Raw genomic sequence first — 20,050 nt, 5'->3', positions numbered from 1 at the left:
AAAAAAATCACCATTTTGTATTATCTAAAATGCCGACTAGATGTTACTAATTTCAGAAAAGTTCTGGGTTCATTTGAAGCAGCTCCCAAAACAAGCTTTTACTGCTGTACTGTGTTTATGTGGTCTGGCCAAAGCCGCAGATCGGATTTGTTGCCAGGCATATCTCTGCGTGATCTCAGTCAGGGAAAGGGAAGGAATAACACCATGCAGTTTTCCTTATGCCTGACAAAAAAATAGTCTGAAATTACTCAATTCACACATTACCACAGTTAATAACTGCCCCGTGCATTAGGCCTACTTTACTTCCAGGAACTACTATTGGGATTCAAAATCAGTTTCTTAATTCATTTTAATATATTTTCTTATCTTAAAAATGCCTGTATATGCTTATACTAATTAAAAAATTATTCACAGCAACACCATATTTAATGGCTATTTACCATAGTAAACACCATGAAGTACCTTGAAAATACAATGACATATCAATATTACCATTAATATACCAAGGTATGTATCAAAGCACTATATCACCATATCACTGTTGTACTACTATGGTATCACTGCAGTACTTTTTCAAATAGTAAGGTGATAAAAACACTTTGTTCATCTGCATGTAAAATAAACACTGACAAATTATGACAGTTTGACCTCAGTCCATTTACAACTCGTGCAACCAGCCATACGGTGACATCAGTGTGTGTGAGTATTTGTCAACGTGTGTCTTTGTTTTCACAGAGTGGGCCGTAATGGAGGACCACAGTCATTGATCTCCGCAGGGGGTTGAAAGAATGGAAGGTGGGATTCTCAGATGAAACGCATCAGGCTGTCGGGTCATTTGTATCGCGATGACGTTCACAAACATCACGCTGACCGTTCACTGGCTTCAAAGCATCGGTTTCATGTCTGAAAACAGCTGTCCAGGGCTTCTCATGGTCAGACGATTTGTGTTATATTCCTAGTTTTCTGAAGCCATATGATAGGTTTGTGCACGAGTTTTGCTTTTGCAGACTAAAATTAGGCTAGATGCCATTTCAGTCAGAGTAAAATTGACTAAAATGAATAAATATAACATGACAAAAAATATATATTTTCATCAAAAAGACAAAAGTATGACTAAAACAATCACTATATACTTTCCGCTGTATGGAAAAGAGCAGCGTGAACACTGTTCAAAATATCTTCTTTTGTGTTCTACATGAGTAAATGATGAAAATTTTAATTTCTGGGTGAATTAATCATTTTATGATGATGAACTTCATCTTTAGTCAAGTCCATGGGAAAATCAACAGATTACAATTATCAGTTTACACAGAATTATACAGTTTCAATCAATTGTTCCTGCCACCTAACCTTTGTCTGAAGACGATAAGCTCCTTCCACAAGAAAAGACTTACACAACACTAGCTTTCTGAACTACAGAAAATTACAGCTTTATGGCTGGTGTTGAAATCCCACTGAGATAAGACTCACACCGCCTTATATCACTGCAAAATTGGGTCTTCTTCAAACAGTGACAATAAACTCACAGCAAATTGATGCCAAGATTTAATTCTGACCATCCCAGATGGCCAAAACAGAGTCCACAATATTGTGCCAGATGAATCATATAGCAGTCATACGTCTAGCCTGTACTGCCTGTGCTGTAAATGAGATTTCACAAAACAATCTCTTTATAATATACCATTTGTCCTATTATTCCTGGCCTTTTGAATCAAATAAAAAAACAATACATATAAATGACTATGCAGTGTGTGGATCCTGACTAAACAAACAAACAAAGGACTGCAGTAAATGCTTTTAATGAAAGAACTGCGCAACAGAAGTTCAGCCAAAGATTTGAATTCTGTCATAATTTCCTCATTATAATGTTGTTCTCAACCCATATGACTTTCTACAGAACATGAAAGAAGATATTTTAAAGAATGTCTCAACTGTTTTTGTACAGTACATACAACGGAATTAAATGGGGACCAAAACAATGGATCCCATAGACTTTCACTATTTGGACGAAAAATACTTCTTTTTTTTTAAAAAAAAGCCTCATTATGTTATTTTAAAAGGTTCCTAATTTTGTTTAGGAGGTCTGATACAATATATTTACATGCAACCAAGGTCAAAAACACTTTTCTCATCTAAACCCCTACTTTCCTAGAGCCTACTCTGCTCTGATTGGCCAGATGGAATGTGTTACAAACCTAAGTAGGTTTGAGCAGGAAGTAAGACTGGAATTACTGACGACTTGTTTTAGGCAGTTCAGAATCCATTCTTTCTTTTGCATGAGGTAAGTAATTTACATAAAACACACCCAAACCATCTCCATACAAGGGCATTGCGCACACCCTTTTCTTTCGTCACTCATCGTCATTGTTGTAAAAAAAAAAAAGATATTTTTTATTACAATAAAATAGCATCTCTTGCCAGGCTCTAATGCTGACAGGGCAAACCTTAATTAGTGAACATACTCCAAATCCTGCAACAACGCTTCTGTCTCCCTGGTGAGTGTCTGAATGTTCCCGACAGAAATCAGGTTACTAAGGCGCACTATTTCCATCTTGCTCTCTGCCTTTCCTTCAGCACTTCAGAAAAAAAAGATGGCAGAGAATGTATATTAGATGGCACCAATACATACATGCAAACCTTGATATTCCATAACTGTACTGATGAAAATATGATCGGATGAAAAAAATCAGGGCAACTCCCACAGTACACACCATAATGATGAACCATGATGAATCTCAATAAGAGGAGCAAAACTTCACACAAAACTCAGATTTGTGTTGTCAGAGATGATTAATGTTTGGATTCACTTTGAGATTTGTGATGAAAAGCCCAGTTGGACATTAAAATTGGCATGAAACAGAAGTTGTGAAAGTCTTTTCTTCCCTATTGTGACGTATATCTGAATGAAACGGCTTCTCAAACAAGAAAAAATGTAGGGCAGGACTTGATTTTGTTCATGGAGAATTGATTGGATGGTTGTGGTTTGCTATTGGTTGATCTCATGTGAGTGACAGGTTGTCCCACCCTCACACCAGTAAACTGTCATCAGAGAAAAGAAGAGATGTCGCTGCAAGAGAGAGGGGAAGTTAATTTGATTGAAGATTATGAGGGCACGTTAATTTTAAAAAATTATGTGCACTGATAAATCATTCACTCTAAAAAACACTGGGTTGAAAACAACCCAATTTGGGTTGTTTTCAACCCAAGGGCTGGGTAAATATAGGACAGAACACATGCTGGGTTAATTTTACCTAGTAAATGGGGTTGATTATTTAACCCAGCATAATGGGTTGATTTAACCCAGCAATGGTAATTCCTTTATTTTCAATCATATTTTATTGTATAGCATATTTTATATAGTTTTTAATACATATTGCCTATATTTAAGCTTGTTTAACAAATATTATAAGTAAAAATTAAACATTTATAAGAAATTCAAGTGTAATCGACCAGTCTCTGTTGTCCTGTTTCCACCGTAACGGCGCTGGATCTTGTGCCGGAGAAGGTTCGCATTTGGCGGGGAAAGACTGATGTGACACTCATTAAGGAGATTCACATCACGCCCCTGTTATGTTGCTTTGCATAAAATTAAATGATATACAGAACAATAACGAATTTTTAGGTAAAATAAAATGTACACAAACCTGCATTTTATCGAAGACATGCACCAATATGACGGAGCTGCACTGCTCTCTCCTGAAGAGGGCGCAAAAAGACAGCGACAAATAACGCAACCCCTGGGTTGTTACGTCTCACCCAGGAGCTGGGTAACACAAACACTATCCAAACACTGGGTTATTACGTCCGACCCAGGAGCTGGGTAACACAAAAACTACCCAAACACTGGGTTATTACATCTGACCCAGGATCTGGGTAACACAAAAACTACCCAAACACTGGGTTATTACATCTGACCCAGGATCTGGGTAACACAAAAACTACCCAAAACTGGGTTATTACATCTGACCCAGGAGCTGGATAACACAAAATCTACCCAAAACTGGGTTATTACGTTTAACCCAGGAGCTGGGTAACACAAAAACTAACCAAACACTGGGTTATTACGTCCGACCCAGGAGCTGGGTAACACAAACACTACCCAAAACTGGGTTATTACGTCCGACCCAGGAGCTGGGTAACACAAACACTATCCAAAACTGGATTATTACGTCCGACCCAGGAGCTGGGTAACACAAACACTTCCCAAAACAGGGTTATTACGTCCGACCCAGGAGCTGGGTAACACAAACACTACCCAAAACTGGGTTATTAAGTCTGACCCAGGAGCTGGGTAACACAAAAACTACCCAAACACTGGAAAAATAACCCAAAAAAATGACCCAAAAGGCTCAACCCAGCTGGGAATAAAACATAACCCAAGATTTTTTAGAGTATTTATAATAAATTATACAGCAATATTAAGAATATTGTCGATTTTGATTTCATGTTGACTTTAATATCACACGCAATGCCAGTGAAAAAATTAACATACAGTAGATGTAAATTAACATAATTAACAAACTAAGAAAAAAAATATTGCACAAATTATCATACCATTTTTTGAGTCTTTAATCTAAAAGCAATTATACACGACATGGAGAAAATCTTAGCAGAAAAAAAAATTGAATTTTCTCCAAACTGGAAGAGGCAGGAAAATCAATATTCATAATTGTCCCCGTGTGTGCATGCATAATGTTCCATATTTGCATAAACATGTAAATATATTTTGTTGCTGCTGCACTAGAGAAATATCACTGCAACTAATTTCGCTGATGTAGAACGAGTGTTCATGTGTTTAAATGTGAGCAGAATATGAGATTAGCAAAAATCCCAAATGTCACATCTTGATTTAGCAAATTGATTTTCCATTTTCAATATCCTGCATGTTTCCGTTCTTTTTGATAATCAGCAGAGGTATACAACAGCAAACTTAGTATCATTATTGATAAAAATAAATTAAGAAAATGCATATTTACTAGTAAAAATATTAGACCAATTTTTAATTGTAGATATTGTGTTTCACAGTTCTCAATTAAACATGTTTTGATTTTATAATCGAGTATTTTTTTTCTAGTATATATATATATATATATATATTTTTCAATTATAATGATACATTTATTTTTCAGTACATTACTCATCATTTTTCTAATGTAACAAATTAGCTTAAATGACCACAGATTTACCCCCAAACTCTCCCACACACGTTCACAATAAAACCCAAATCCATCCATCCATCATCAGTGTAAAACCAAATGCGCTAATGGCAAAGGCACATGCAATCAGTCCTCGGCACAGCTTTCACACAAAATACTCCCTGGGCTACCATAAATTTCAGCCATTAATTACAGCACTAATTTGCTGGAGTACATCTTTACAGCCTGTGTATACGCAGCCACAGAACTCTGCAGAAACACCTATAGATCTGATTCTATTTAGGAAAGATCTTATTAAAATGGCTGCAAGCTGTGTTCGAAGGAGCTTAAAAAGAGCACCACAGGCCAAGGTCGAGACGACCGTGAAAACGCAGCAAGAGATGGACAATCACCTTACAGAACGCCCTCAGTGCTGTCGAGGACAGAAGATGAATGTAAAAAAGTACAATTGACAGGAATTTATATACTCTTACATTGTGAGATATATATATATATATATATATATATATATATATGTATGCAAGTATGAATTTGGCTTACATAATAGATATTATTAAATAAAAATAATGTTGATTAATTAAATATATTATCATAAACAAATTATACATCTAACATAAAATAATTATCAGCTTTATCTTACTAAAATGAAATAAAATATTTTAGATATTTTCATAAACAATGTTGCACGTGCGTTGCAAGTATGAATTCAGCTTAGTCAAAATATATATTTTCATTAATAAATGATTCTACTAAAATAAAACAGAATAGTTAAATATTTTTTATTTTAATATATTTGAAATATTAAATAAAATAGTTTAAATAAATTAAAAATAAATACTCTCAAACAAATAACACTATACATCAAAAATATTTTAAATAATTTTCTTCTTTATGTTAAAAATGTTAAATATTGAACAGATATTTTCATAAATGATTCTACTAAAATAAAATAAAATAGTTAAAATATTTTAAATATATTTTAAATATTAAATAAAAATATTTTAAATAAATTAAATATAAATATTCGCAAACAAATAACACTACATCAAAAATATTTTAAATATTTTTCTTCTTTATTTTAAAAATGTTAAATATTAAACATTTTTTAGATATATAATTTTAAATAAATGATAATACATCTAAAATAAAATATTTAAAATAATTTTCATCTTTAGCTTAAAATATTAATATATTTGAAAATTTTTTAGATATTCTCAAAAAAGATACTAATTCTAAAATAAAATGAAATGTGTGTGTGTGTGTGTACGTGTATATATACATATATTAGTCAAACCAAAATTTATTTAGACACCTTGAACATTTCATTCATTAATACAGTTTATTCACTATAGTTTAAAAAAATGGTATTAAAATATGACACGATCTCAGAGTTAAACTGTGTCAGAAAAAATAATCTTAATTATGTCAGATAATACTTAATCAAAACATGTTCAGGTCAAAGTGTCTGAATAATTTTTGGTTCCAAATTTTTATCAATTTTACTGGTAGTCCACTGTATGAAGAATTTTTGGGATAATATGTCACAGTTTACTTTATTTTGCTATCCTCACTTACATAAATGAACTATAGTGTCCTACACCCACTAGTAAAAATATACCAAAAATATCAGAATAATTTTTAGTTTGACTGTATATATACAGGTGCTGGTCATATAATTAGAATATCGTGAAAAAGTTCATTTTTTTATTGTAAATTATTTAAAAAATGAAACTTTCATATATTCTAGATTCCCTACATGTAAAGTAAAACATTTCAAAAGTTTTTTTTTTGTAAATTTGTTGATTAGAGCGTACAGCTAATGAAAGTCCAAAATCCAGTATCTCAAAATATTAGAATATTTACATTTGAGTTTCATTAAATGACCATCCCTACAGTATAAAATCCGGGTATCTTTTGTTTTTTGAAACCACACTAATGGGGAAGACTGCTGACTTGGCAATGGTCCAGGAGACAATCATTGACACCCTCCACAAAGAGAGTAAGTCACAGAAGGTCATTACTGAATGGGGTGGCTGTTTACAGAGTGAAATATCAAAGCATATTAAATGCAAAGTTGACTGGAAGGAAGAAATTGGGTAGGCAAAGGTGCACAAGCAACAGGGATGACCGCAAGCTTGACAATACTGTCAAGTAAAGCCGATTCAAACACTTGGGAGAGCTTCACAATGAGTAGAATGAAGCCGGAGTCAGCACATCAAGAGTCACCACACTCAGACATCTTCAGGAAAAGGACTACCAAGCCACTTCTGAACCAGAGACAATGTCAGAAGCATCTTACCTGGGCTAAGGAGAAAAAGAACTGGACAGTGAACAGTGGTCGAAAGTCCTCTTTTCAGATAAAAGTAAATTTTGCATTTCATGTTGAAATCATGGTCCCAGAGTCTGAAGGAAGACTGGAGAGGCACAGAATCCAAGCTGCTTGAAGTCTAGTATGAAGTTTCTGAAGTCAATAATGATTTGGGGGGGGGCGTGACGTCTGCTGGTGTTGGTCCATTGTGTTTTATCAAGTGCAAAGTCAATGCAGCCATCTTCCAGGAGATTTTGAAGCACTTTATGCTTCCATCTGCTGACAAGCTTTATGGAGATGCTGATTTCCTTTTCCAGCAGGACTTTAGCACCTGCCCACAGTGCAAAAACCACTTCCAAGTGGTTTGCTGACCATGATATTACTGTGCTTTATTGGCCAGCCAATATGCCTGACCTGAATCTATGGGATATTTTCAAGAGAAAGATGAGAAACAGTCGATCCAACAATATACAGATGATCTGAAGGCTCAATAGTGCCTCAGCAGTGCCACAGGCTGATCACTTCCATGCCACACTTCACTGATGCAGTAATTTGTGCTAGGAGCAAGTCATTTGCTGTAATATGTCCTGCCGATCAAGTATTGAGTGCACAAAAGAACATACTTTAAAGAACTTTAACTTTTCTGTTTTGCAAATCCATTTTTTGATTGATTTTAGGAAATATTCTAATATTTTGAAATACTGGATTTTGGACTTTCATGAGCTGTACGCTCTAATCATCAAAATTAAAAAAAAAAACTTTTGAAATGTTTTACTTTACATGTAGGGAATCTAGAATATATGAAAGTTTCATTTTTAAAAATAATTTATAATAAAAAAATGAACTTTTTGATGATATTCTAATTATATGACCAGCACCTGTATATATATATATATATATATATATATATCAACATTTTACAAAATATATGCAAAATAAGTCCTTTCTTTGAGATTGTACATGGTTTGAAGTGATACAGTATCTGTGCAGCATGCCACTGTTTTTAATTAAATTCAGCTTGTTCCTGTCATAGTGTCATCATGGTCTGTTTCCTGCCAGTAAGTCTTGGCACAACAGACGGCATGATGTGTCACACACAGCTCAACTGTATTACAGACGAGAGCCGTGAGTTTACAGGGGGCCCGAGTACACAGCCAAGAACAAAGAGTAATTAAAGAGAACGTCAATTTCAATGTTCTTCAGGCTCTCCTTGTTAAAGTACTTTACCCTCGCACTCTGACCATTCACGTGCATTAGAAAAACACTTTCCCTGGAGGTTACCTCGATTAAATTGGTATTTATAGCTTGGTACTCATATCACAATTTGTGTCAGTAAGCAATATGGAATAATGGAATCAAGTTTCTACAAAGCTCTTGTTTGGATATGCTCCAGGAACATTGAGCTGTGGTGCTCATTTGGGAAAAACAGATTAGAATCCAGCATGCAACGTATCCCAATCTGATTGCATGTTCAATTATTTCTTATCACCCATCAACAGTCTTGGGGAAAGTTACTTTTTAAAAGAAATGGTTTGCAATATTGCATTACTCGCTAAAAAAAGTAAGTAATTGTGTGCGCTACGTTACTTTTGCGTTACTTTTTCTCACCTGGGCTGGATTTGCTTGATTGTTTTTTAATAACAAAAAACCACAAGTTCTATTTTTGGCAAATGTAAAGGTCCTTTCACACCAAAAGTGAAATGAATAAGCCTCAGGCTGAAGGAAATGCATATTCACACCTGTACAGTAGAGGGCGCAGCTCAAACAAACCTTTCAGATTTAGTCTTGAACTACAATAACCATCATGTTCACACATAACACCTCTGCACTTACTCCCCATTTCTCTCAACATGGGGACAAGAGAGGTGTCAGTCAATAAATGGGAAAACAAATTAACTTATGTACTTATTTGAAAAAGTAACTCCGATATTTTGTTGTACATTTAAAAGTAATGGATTACTTTTACTTAAAAAAAGTAATCTGATTACATAACTTACATGTGTTACTCTCAACAAAATGGCCTCAAAAATGTGTCTATAGCACAAACCAAATAAAAATGAGGAGTCTGACATCTCTGTTAGCCCAAGTTTTAGCAAATCAATGTGGTAGGCCTACTTAGACAGCAGGATGTGTGGTGTGTTAGTAAAACAAGCCGTCATATTCTGACAGTGTGACTATGACAAGAGCTGCGCTGTCACACGTCCACGAGCGAGAGTAATTGTGTGCGTAAGCCTCTGTGAACGCAGACTGCTGCTGTTTTAATAACCAGCGGAGTGATTTGTACATGTCAAAGAGAGTCTAGTCTGTAGATTCTGACCCAGCTCAGGCTTCATTACACAGTGGTGCGATAAATCCGCACTCGCGCTCTCTGTAACAATGCTAAATCACAGAACAGATCATCCCCACTGACTAAAATTGATTTCCCCTCTTTTATGTCCAGTGACCATTTTGAAAATCTAATCAACCTTGGCTGTCAAGGCAGCTATATCATGTCTGAAAATCTCGCTATGTGCAGCTAGCATGCGGTTTTAAGCAAAAACAACCACTGACATAAACTTGAACATTAAGATATTTTATATATTTTCTGATGCATTTTTACCACATTACCACAGGTGAGGATTGTGGTTACACATAATGCAATGTGGAGTGCTTAAAAATATTGCTTTTAATTGAATGGCAGCAACCATATAATAAAAGACACTAATGTTCAATAAATAATTACTAATGTTCAATAAATAATTACATTTATTAATAATAATCAGCAAAAAAAAATCTTCCAGAAAGTAAAATTGCTCATTAGCCTAAAATTTGCAGTAGCTAATAAATTATATTATATTATATTATATTATATTATTTAAGGTTATAAAACTAAAACTATAATATATATATATTCAGTACTTAAAATAAAGGTTAAAATATAAAAAGTCAACTTATTTTATTTCAGTTAGTTCAATATCTATTTTTCATTTAGTGTAACTTAAGTACTAAAATGATTAAAACTGAAACTAAAATACATTTATAAATTATTTATTAATTAAATGATTTATAATTAATAAAACCATATAGACATACTAATAAAAAACACCTTAAAAATATTGCTTTTAATTGAATGGCAGCAACCATATAATAAAAGACACTAATGTTCAATAAAAAATTACATTTATTAATAATAATCACAAAAAAAAAAAAAAAAAAAAAAAAAAAATCTTCCAGAAAGTAATACTGCTCATTAGCCTAAAGTTTGTGGTAGCTATTATATTATATTATATTATATTATATTATATTATATTATATTATATTATATTATATTATATTATATTAGGTTAGGTTATAAAACTAAAACTATTATAAAAAAAATATATATATATATTTTCAGTGCTTAAAAAAAGGTTAAAATATAAAAAGTGAACTTATTTTATTTCAGTTAGCTCAATTTCTATTTTTCATTTAATTTAACTTAATACTAAAATAAAAAATAAAACTAAAATAAAATGAATAAAAACTATATAGACATACTTAAAAAAACCTGATAAAAACTAATAATAAAATCTCCTTAAAAATATTGCTTTTAATTTAATGGCACTAACCATATAATAATAAGACACTAATGTTCAATAAATAATTACAATTATTAAAAATAATCACCAAAAAAAAAAAAAAAAAAAATCTTCCAGAAAGTAATATTGCTCATTAGCCTAAAGTTTGCGGTATATTATATTATATTATATTATATTATATTATATTATATTATATTATATTATATTATATTATATTATATATGTTTAAAACTAAAACTATTATAAAAAATATATATATTTTCAGTACTTAAAAAAGGTTAAAATATAAAAAGTCAACTTACTTTATTTCAGTTAGTTTAATTTCTAATTTCTTTAATTAATTTCTTTCATTTAGTTTAACTTAAAATAATTAAAACTGAAACTAAAATAAAATTAATAAAAACTATATAGACATATTTTTAAAAAATAATAGAAATGACAAAAAAAAAATACTATATTAATTTTAAAACTACTACACTTTGTAAATAGTATATTAATGATACTAAAATAACATTGATATATTCTCTAAAATACCTATATATTCTGCAGATTTTATGTATCCAGATAATAATTTCTCAAATTATTGTGACAAGGAATGTGTGTGTAAGTGGTGTTTATCCTGACACAAGCAGCAGCTGTTCAAGCTCTGTGTGTTACGCTTGTCGACAGTAATAATCTGCTCTGTCTCCTCAACTGAACAGGGGACTGACAATTCCACCAGCAACACGCATCAATCCAATTAAGCCCTAATTGAGTGTTGCAAGGTCCATTGATTACAACTGCTGCAGAGTAATAGAATGAGCAAGCGTCGAGACGACCTCAGAAATTAGGCACATGACCCTGGAGGTTTCAGGGTGTCAGGTCGTAATGTTGGGGCCAATGAGGGTGAATCTGCTTTGGGAGCCCTGATTGCTTGCTTCTGTCAAGACTCTACAATCATTCAATGTCACATAGATAAGTACCTTCAGAAATGAGATGTTCTGAAGCTGTAAATGAAAGAGGACAGAGAATGATACTTATATGGGTGTGTAAATGTGGCGGTGTGTCTTCTATTGGAAAGACTGGCTTGCCACGCAAAAAGGGGTAGGGAATGATCCTGGGTTGTTTTGTAGGTGAAAGAATTTCACTTTGAGGAGAGAGAGACGAGAACTGTCATCGGAAGTGTGTGATTCAACCTCAAGATCTTGATCTGGATTATCTGCGTTCACACTGTGCATATGGTCTGAATCTGGATCAACCAGGTCCACAATAATAAAAAATAAATACTAAATTATAAAATGGCTTATTGTATTTATCCATTTTTTTGTGTTTTTGAAAGAAGTATCTTACGCTCACTAAGACTACATTTATTTGATCAAAAATACAGTAAAACAGTAATATTGTGAAATATTATAACAATTTAAAATAACTGTTCTTTGTTAATATATAGTAAAATGCAATTTATTCCTGTGATCAAAGATGAATTTTCACCATCATTATTCCAGTCTTCAGTGTCACATGATCCTTCAGAAATCTATCAGAAATTTTAATATGATGATTTGCTGATGAAAGAACACCTCACCTGCTTTCGTTTTTGAATCGGACACCCGGATGGCTTCAACTTTGAGACGAACGTCATTCATTTTGTCATTCTTGCAGAAACCTATAAAAATGTAATGAAATATAGTGACATGTCCAAAATAAAGAAAAGGAAAACTATTAAAAATCAAGTTCTTAGAAATGAGCTTTTTGTATTAATGTCGGTTTCATATGGTTTTGAAAAACTTTTATATTATATTTTAATAAGTTAAATGTAATGACTGTAAAGCGTCATGTGGTGTATCCATCAAGTAAAAATAAATGTTTTCTTTTCACTATGAATGCATGTGTACATACCTTAATCATAGTATTTAAAAATATTATGAACAAATGTGTTAAAACATTTGATGAATTACTAATTCATAAATATAATTACGTTTTTGGAGAGTTGCACCACATGGCATTTTACACCCTGAACTAACCTTAGCTTGACATAGAAAGGTCTCTATGACATAATTTCCTGTTTTTTTATTTATTTACTTTTTCCCTGTATGTATCTGCATGTCAGTCGAACCACATTACTTTGATTTGACAAACAAAAGTTTCTCAAATATATATTTTTTCTAAGAAATAAAAGACTACTTTTACTACTAGATTTTCTGGCTTTTTCATTATTATGATATCAGGAAAGTTGTACCAACCTAATATTTTTATGTTTTGCCCCTGAAAAAATATCTATATTCATTTTAATTCAGAAATTAAAAACAAACACTAGAGGTCAAAAGTTAGAATGGTTTCTGAAGGATCATGTGACATTGAAAAGTGGAGTAATGATGCTGAAAATTCAGCTTTGCATCACAGGAATAAATAATATTTTAAAATATATTCAAACAGAAAACAGATCTGTGAAAAAGACTAAAAACCCTGTATTATTTATGCCAAGCCAGTAGATGGCGATGTCACTTTGTAAAGACAAACTACGCGCCTATAGACTGAACATGTAATATGCATGTGCATGACGTTACTGTTTTCACAAATTCACGCTTTTGTAGTTTACACAGAGCATATGTCCTGTAAATGAACGGCCAAAATGCATAAAAAGTTTTCCGATTATAGTTGAAACATCATCATCTTCAAGTCTTAGGGGCCGTTTTATTTGACACCGTTTTCAACTAAACACGTTTAAAAAAAAAAAAACATTATCATCTCTGTATAAACTACAAAAATGAGAATTTGTGAAAACGGTGACGTTTCACATGCGTATTATGTGTTCAGTCTATAGGCGAGTAGTGTTTCTTTACAAAGTGACATCGCCAACTACTGGCCTGGCATAAATAATACAAGCGTTTTTAGTCATTTTCGCGGATCCATGTGAATGGGGATCGTTTTGACACTGTTTTGTCGTCTGTGCATGAAAAACGGAAAATAAATACTTCTCCAACTTTTAATGCTCAATTCTGATTTTTTTTTCTTTTGTATAGCTGTTCACATTGTTGTTTTAAATGTGGCCAATATCAGATTTCCGGTGTGAACAGATCATGGTTCTGAACTGACCTGCATACGCAAAAGAACGATACAAACAGGGTTGCCAGGTTTTTACCACAAAATCCATTCAATTGCTTCTCAAAACTAGTCCAAAACTCACCCAATTGCGTTCCGTGGGGTATCCTGGTAAAAATCGCGGGGGTTAAATATCGCGCTTCAACCTACAGAGTTGCAAAACTGCCCGCGGCAACAGTAACCCAATTCTGCGGGAAAATTGCGCACTTGCCAACACACATCGCGCTGACATATGGAAGTAAACACGGAGAGCATTAAAGTAAGCAATTACTTATTTATTTATAGTGTTATCTGCCGCGGAAGCCAGCGAAATAATGCGCAGACAATCTAAAAAATAAAGACAATGATGTGACAAAAGAGAGCAGAGTTTTGAAACTTTTATGATACGAGCCCTCATGTTTTGCTCGTATTATAGAGCTGTCTCTGACACATCACTGCCCTTCTACTGACTACCTTTCACAACTGTCTTGATAATGTATGTAAAATCATTGAATAGACTCCCATGAGCGCAGAATCGTGACGAATGTTGATCCCGCGTGACGTAAAAATCGCATGAACTCCGATATGACTGTTCACACTGCGGTCGCATTACAAAACATCTGACCTGTATCAGATTTAGTACCACATATGGAAGTGGCACAAATCGGAATTGAAAAGATCAGATTCCATGTGGTTTGTACTGTTTACACTGTCATGGGGAAAACGGATATTAAATCACATGTGGGCAAAAAAAAAAATCTGATTTGTGCCACATTTACCTGAAGTGTGAACGTAGCCTCAGATGTACCCTGGAAGCAGAAGAACCTGCTAGTAGAGGATTCGTTCAACACCAGCTGATCCTCGCCAACCTGAATAAACTTCACACATTCACTACTTCAAAAACAAAATCCAGCTCCTGGTCTTTAATCTTGATCCATTCTCTCTGCACAATCAGAGAAGATAAAGAAAAACAAATGTGGTGAGAAAAGCTTACATTAATTAATCCAATTATAGCTGGTTTGTACTGCATATACAGAACATACTGTACAGTGCATATATAAGTTTTGTTCTGTTGATATAGGCCACTCTGCTTGCCTTAAAGAGTAAACAGATGTTGCAAGGTTACTTGTTCCCAGAGACAATTAAAAGGCACTATAAACGCCATCCTATGGTGTATATACCATGTGTTTGTGTTCAATGCAATAAAATCAAATGTTTTGTACAGTTTGTACTTCTGCACAGAAAACTTTGATCCAACTATCCAGTACTATGTGAATGCAGAGCAAAGAATGTATCAATTTCCCTTGGTGATGTTTCGTATCAGTGATCAAAGGCCACTGCTTTGAACTTCAGCCAAGAGGTGTCCTATCTTACAACAGCACTTTCCTTGTGTCTTTTTTCTTCCGAAGTTCGTTACCAAGATATTGTGGCCACTGCAAAAAAGGGTCAAAGTCTGCGGAGGCATGTAGTGTTCAGACAAAACCTTATCCACTTTCAAAACATTGAACATATTGTAATTGCAAAGTGGTAAACCCAAGTGTGTGATACCTACAGTATAAATACACTTTGCTGAAGAAACTTACGGAATACACTGGATATAGAGGAAGTTTGCCCTGCAGAGTGCCTCAAGGTGGGAGAGAACTTTGGGATCTCTTGATATCAAGGTAAAGAGTGATTTTTTTGAGTCAGTTTGATGGTTAATTGAAAAAACAGTGTTTTTTTGTATTGTATTTTTTATACGAATTTGAATAAGGAACAGATTGGGAAACTTGGAAAATGTTATTAAAAAATTTACTTTCTCACAAATAAAATAAAATAAATAAATAAATAAATCTGTGGGCCTATATTTAAAAATATATGTATGTGCAAAATAAATATAAACATAGGACTATTTAAACAGAAAAGCAAGTCAAAATACATCAATGGCAATGAAACAGTTGCATAAATTATCGATTGTCTTGTGTATGAATGCACGTGGGCCATTGACCAAAGATGCACAGTATGATGGATCAGTTCACGCAATCATCCATAATTGTTCGTAAAGGTCAGGTGAAAGAACGTGTGCGCACGCGCCATCTGATGTCTGGAGATAGTAACAGGTAATTTATCAAAATAACTTGCATTTCACACGCGCCACTGAAAAACACGCTAGTAAAAACCCTTAACTGCGTCATTCATTCATAAAAATCCGTTACTCATCTTTCGATGCTAATTAACATAAGCTAACAAATACAGTGCAATTGCAACGTTTGGGCGTGTAACAAACCCCTTGCACCTTGCATGAGCTTCGAGAAGAACTAGATAGTGGCGTTTAACTGTTTCACACACTCTGAACTTCGGCGTCGCACCGTTTGTGCTACAAACTTGAATGATGATCGAGCTAATACTTTTTTAAGCAAGCACACTTACAATTTTCGACGATGAAACGTTGAGAAAATCCCATGCGCGGCGAAGGTGGGACCTGAGCCATATCTCCAAACTTAGGGGTGGTCTTTTTTGTGACTTTGTGACAGAAAACGCCACCTTAAAGACCCCCGTGGTGAAAATCAATTTTTTTTATGTTGTTCATATGTCTATCTGGTGTTTTTAACATGCTTTAAGACGAACCATGTGCAAATTCATCAGTCAAAACCATTGCTGAGTATTTTCTCTTTAAAACTGCAGTAAACCAAAGATGGTTTGAAATAGCTGGTATTTCTGACGTCACAAAGTAGGCTACCTTGTAACCAATCAAGTCAATGTACCAGCGTGCTTTAGCATATCATTAACTGACCGCGCAAGGTTATATTTTTCTGATGATATGAAAAATCGGGTAGATTCATCAATATGGCGGGTGTATGATGTATATTACGATGTTATGTTGAGCTATTTGCCTTTCTCCACTGACATTCTGAGTTGTTCAAAGCGTTTTTAAGGTCACTGATTGATAAAAGACAGCTGTCTGACAAAACATGGTTTGTGTAACATTAGCAAACTCATAATTAGCTGTTTGATAACATAGTGAAGCAAAACGCTAATCATATTAATTACCGTTATGTGTCCGACCTTGTAAAAAGCGATAGCATTGTGCAGCGTTTACCTCAGTAAGTTGACCGAGTGGATCTCATCTGAGCTCGTGCGAGTGAGTGGAGGCGGGGCTAATTAGCATATTCATAGATCTGTGTATATTAAATGAGGCAAGGGTGTAGAGTTACATTCAAGCTATTTTACGGCATTAAGATATGTTTTACAGGGAAAAAAATTCAAAATATGTAATTTTGGTGATCAAAGATGAGTTTTAAGGGTTAAAATGATTGACTACAGGGAGACTTTAACACTGCATAGCAACTTGCTAAAAGCCTCTCAGAACACCTTAGCAATGCCCTGGCATTGTGGCGCCAGGTAGCACATTTTCACAAGAGACAATTGAGTCCAAAACAATAGTATGCTAGTTTGTAATTTATAACACACATGTTTTGCAATGAATATGTCAAGAATGAAAATTTAACATGCTATTTGCATTAAAAAAATTAATGCGATTTGGCAGATTGTCAAGTCAATTTTATTTGTATAGCTTTTCTCAATACACATACTGTTTCAAAGCAACTTTACAGAAAATCATGCTTTAATAGATATATAATATCTTCATGCCTTATAGTCACATTTAGCAGATTAGAGCTTAGCGATGCTAGTGTACATTTTGCAATGATAAAGAATCATGCAGTTAAGATTTGATATAGACTAAGCTATATATCATTTTATCACCTTAGGATAGGTTTGACATTCCATTTCTAATGCAATGACATAACAATGACATCCATTTTTTCATTTTATTTTATATTTTATACACTTTTCAAAAACTGAGTAATGATAGCAAATCATTGTTGATGGCCTTGATGTAAGCTAAAGCCTATTGGCTATTTTAAAAGGGGGAGGAGCTGTCCAATATATACCACACCCATATTTTCTGTTTCCGATAGAAATGGTGGGTTCAAGTCCTCCTAGGAAGTTCGTATTTATGTTGAGTTTGAAAATCGTAATTAGGATATCAGGTGCATTCAAATCACTCTGGTCTGCGGAATATGGACAATGTGCCTTTTCTACAAAAATACAGCAAGGTTTTTTATCTCTACTTTTACAAAATGACAAAATAACTAGCATATTTTGTACACAGAACTTAACTATTAAGAAATGCATATTAATTTCATACATTTCATTTGTGGGTGGCGTCTTTCCAACATGATTTGAACGCGCCATAAGTAAACAGAAAAAAAGACACTTCAAATAGGCCTATTAGTTGGTGAAAGCTATGTGGCCCCCTTTTATGATTTAAAGAAAACAAATGGTTATATTATTTGTAATATAGGGGTAATGATTGTGTTTAGATGTGCCATTTTCAGTTTTCATCATTCACATCTCATGTACTTTATCTTCATCACCTCCAACTGCGTCTCTTTTGTATGTATATTCAGTTAGAAATTCATTGTCAGCCAATGTAATGGCAGTCTCGGTTGTCACCTGACCTTCTTTATCCTCTAAAAGCTTTACAGTCAATGGCATGGTCGTGTTAGTACCATGGAGACTGTTTTCTCTGTAAATGGTGACTGGAGGTTTTCCCCAGAGCCCTTGAGTGATGGTGGCTGATATGAAGTCATTACAGGCAGCATCCATCTTGTGTTGTGTGCTCCATGGTGTTGCCTCCTTAATCAGTTTCATCCTTGTTAAGAGCTCCTGTGGACACTGACAGGATCCCATTTAGGTTTAACCATGCCAGAATGAATCCTCTAAGCACACTACACCATTTCAAAGGCCACCCACAATGGTGGTCCATGATATTGATGGGCTTTGCAGTGTAATTCTGTTGGGGTCGTTTGTTACAATAGCACCAGTCCAGTATGTAATATGGTGTGAATGGTGCGGTAGGAGGGATATCACACAGATCAAGCTTCTACATGTGTCAGCCTGACTCGCTATGAAAATAAATATAGCTGTGAGATGGCTTCATGTCTCCAGTGAATAGTGCACTATATCTTTTTCTTTTTGGAATAGCTACATTGGGTTCTTTGAAATAAGAGAGGAAAGATTGAAAGTCTAGGAAAGGAATTAGCCTCATATCTCTCAGGCAGATCCAGGTAGATTTCGTAATCCATTGTCAATGTTATTTGGAAATGAGATGCGTCAGAACCTTCCACACAAAGGCGTTTAATGGAAATAACCGTTGACCTTTTCCCAACCAGATATAAGCAAACTTTCAGGCACATTTCCATGATGTAATCAGAGCTCTTCAAAGCATTCTTTGTTCTGCAACTGTTATTTGTCAACCCTGCTTTGTTTTAGTTTTTTTCCTGATGGATGAATGTGGTTTGAGAAGTTCTCAGCATTGTTAGAAATGGATTTGTGTAACTTTTTTTTAACCGTCTTTGACTGTAATCCCTGCATAATGAGTGAAACAATGCAGCCGAAGGTTCCCTCATACTCGTGAAGGGGCGTGGTCAGTTGGTGGGTGGGGCAGTGGGCGTGACAATACACCTTACATCATAGCAGAGCATTCATTCATAGAAGAGCTTAACTGCCTTAAACAGATGGCATAGTGAACTCTCTTTGCTGTGCATTAATGCCAAAATTGAATTATATAATTAAAAATTAAATGTGGATTGTGTGTCTAGTTTGATCTTTAGTTTCATTCACAATCCCGGAGCTCTTTGTAATGGATAAAAGAGGTAGCTAAATATTATATAATACGTTTTTTGAATCAATCTGTGATTGGTGTTTTGTATGTGCGTTCATTTCATAAATGTGGTCCCATACCACATTGCATCTTGTTAGGTCTAATAATATGATCTGAAAAATGACAATGCATTTAGCCATCTTAAAGAGTTGGTTCACCCAAAAATGAAAATTCTGTAATCATTTACTCCAACTCTGACTTTCATATATGTTTGAGACACAAATTAAGACATTCTTAATGAAACCTGGCAGATTTCTGATTCTCC

General features: G+C 34.1%; 1 protein-coding gene and 1 long non-coding RNA gene across 3 annotated transcripts in view; one reads left to right on the top strand and one right to left on the bottom strand.

Annotated features, from left to right (window-relative positions):
- Window positions 1-2,347: 2,347 nt before the first annotated feature.
- LOC127507362 (uncharacterized) lies at window positions 2,348-16,846 on the bottom strand. The gene is made up of 4 exons (XR_007928329.1): window positions 16,488-16,846; window positions 14,858-15,021; window positions 12,583-12,663; window positions 2,348-2,576 (listed from the first exon to the last, which is right to left on the bottom strand). It is a non-coding gene; the product is annotated as an uncharacterized LOC127507362 (long non-coding RNA).
- The window catches only part of stra6 (signaling receptor and transporter of retinol STRA6), a 32,096-nt gene continuing 27,599 nt past the window's right edge, over window positions 15,554-20,050 (top strand). The window contains exon 1 of one of the 2 annotated variants that reach the window (XM_051884399.1): window positions 15,554-15,742. The gene's annotated coding sequence lies outside the window, so the exon portion shown is untranslated. Of the gene's footprint in view, window positions 15,743-16,061; window positions 16,178-20,050 lie in introns of those variants that run through there. The other variant, XM_051884398.1, reaches the window with a different exon arrangement.

Source organism: Ctenopharyngodon idella, chromosome 24, assembly GCF_019924925.1.
Source record: "Ctenopharyngodon idella isolate HZGC_01 chromosome 24, HZGC01, whole genome shotgun sequence".
In the NCBI taxonomy this organism is placed as follows: domain Eukaryota; kingdom Metazoa; phylum Chordata; class Actinopteri; order Cypriniformes; family Xenocyprididae; genus Ctenopharyngodon; species Ctenopharyngodon idella.
Note: the sequence above shows the minus strand (reverse complement) of the source record. Positions and strands in the feature narration are given on the sequence as shown.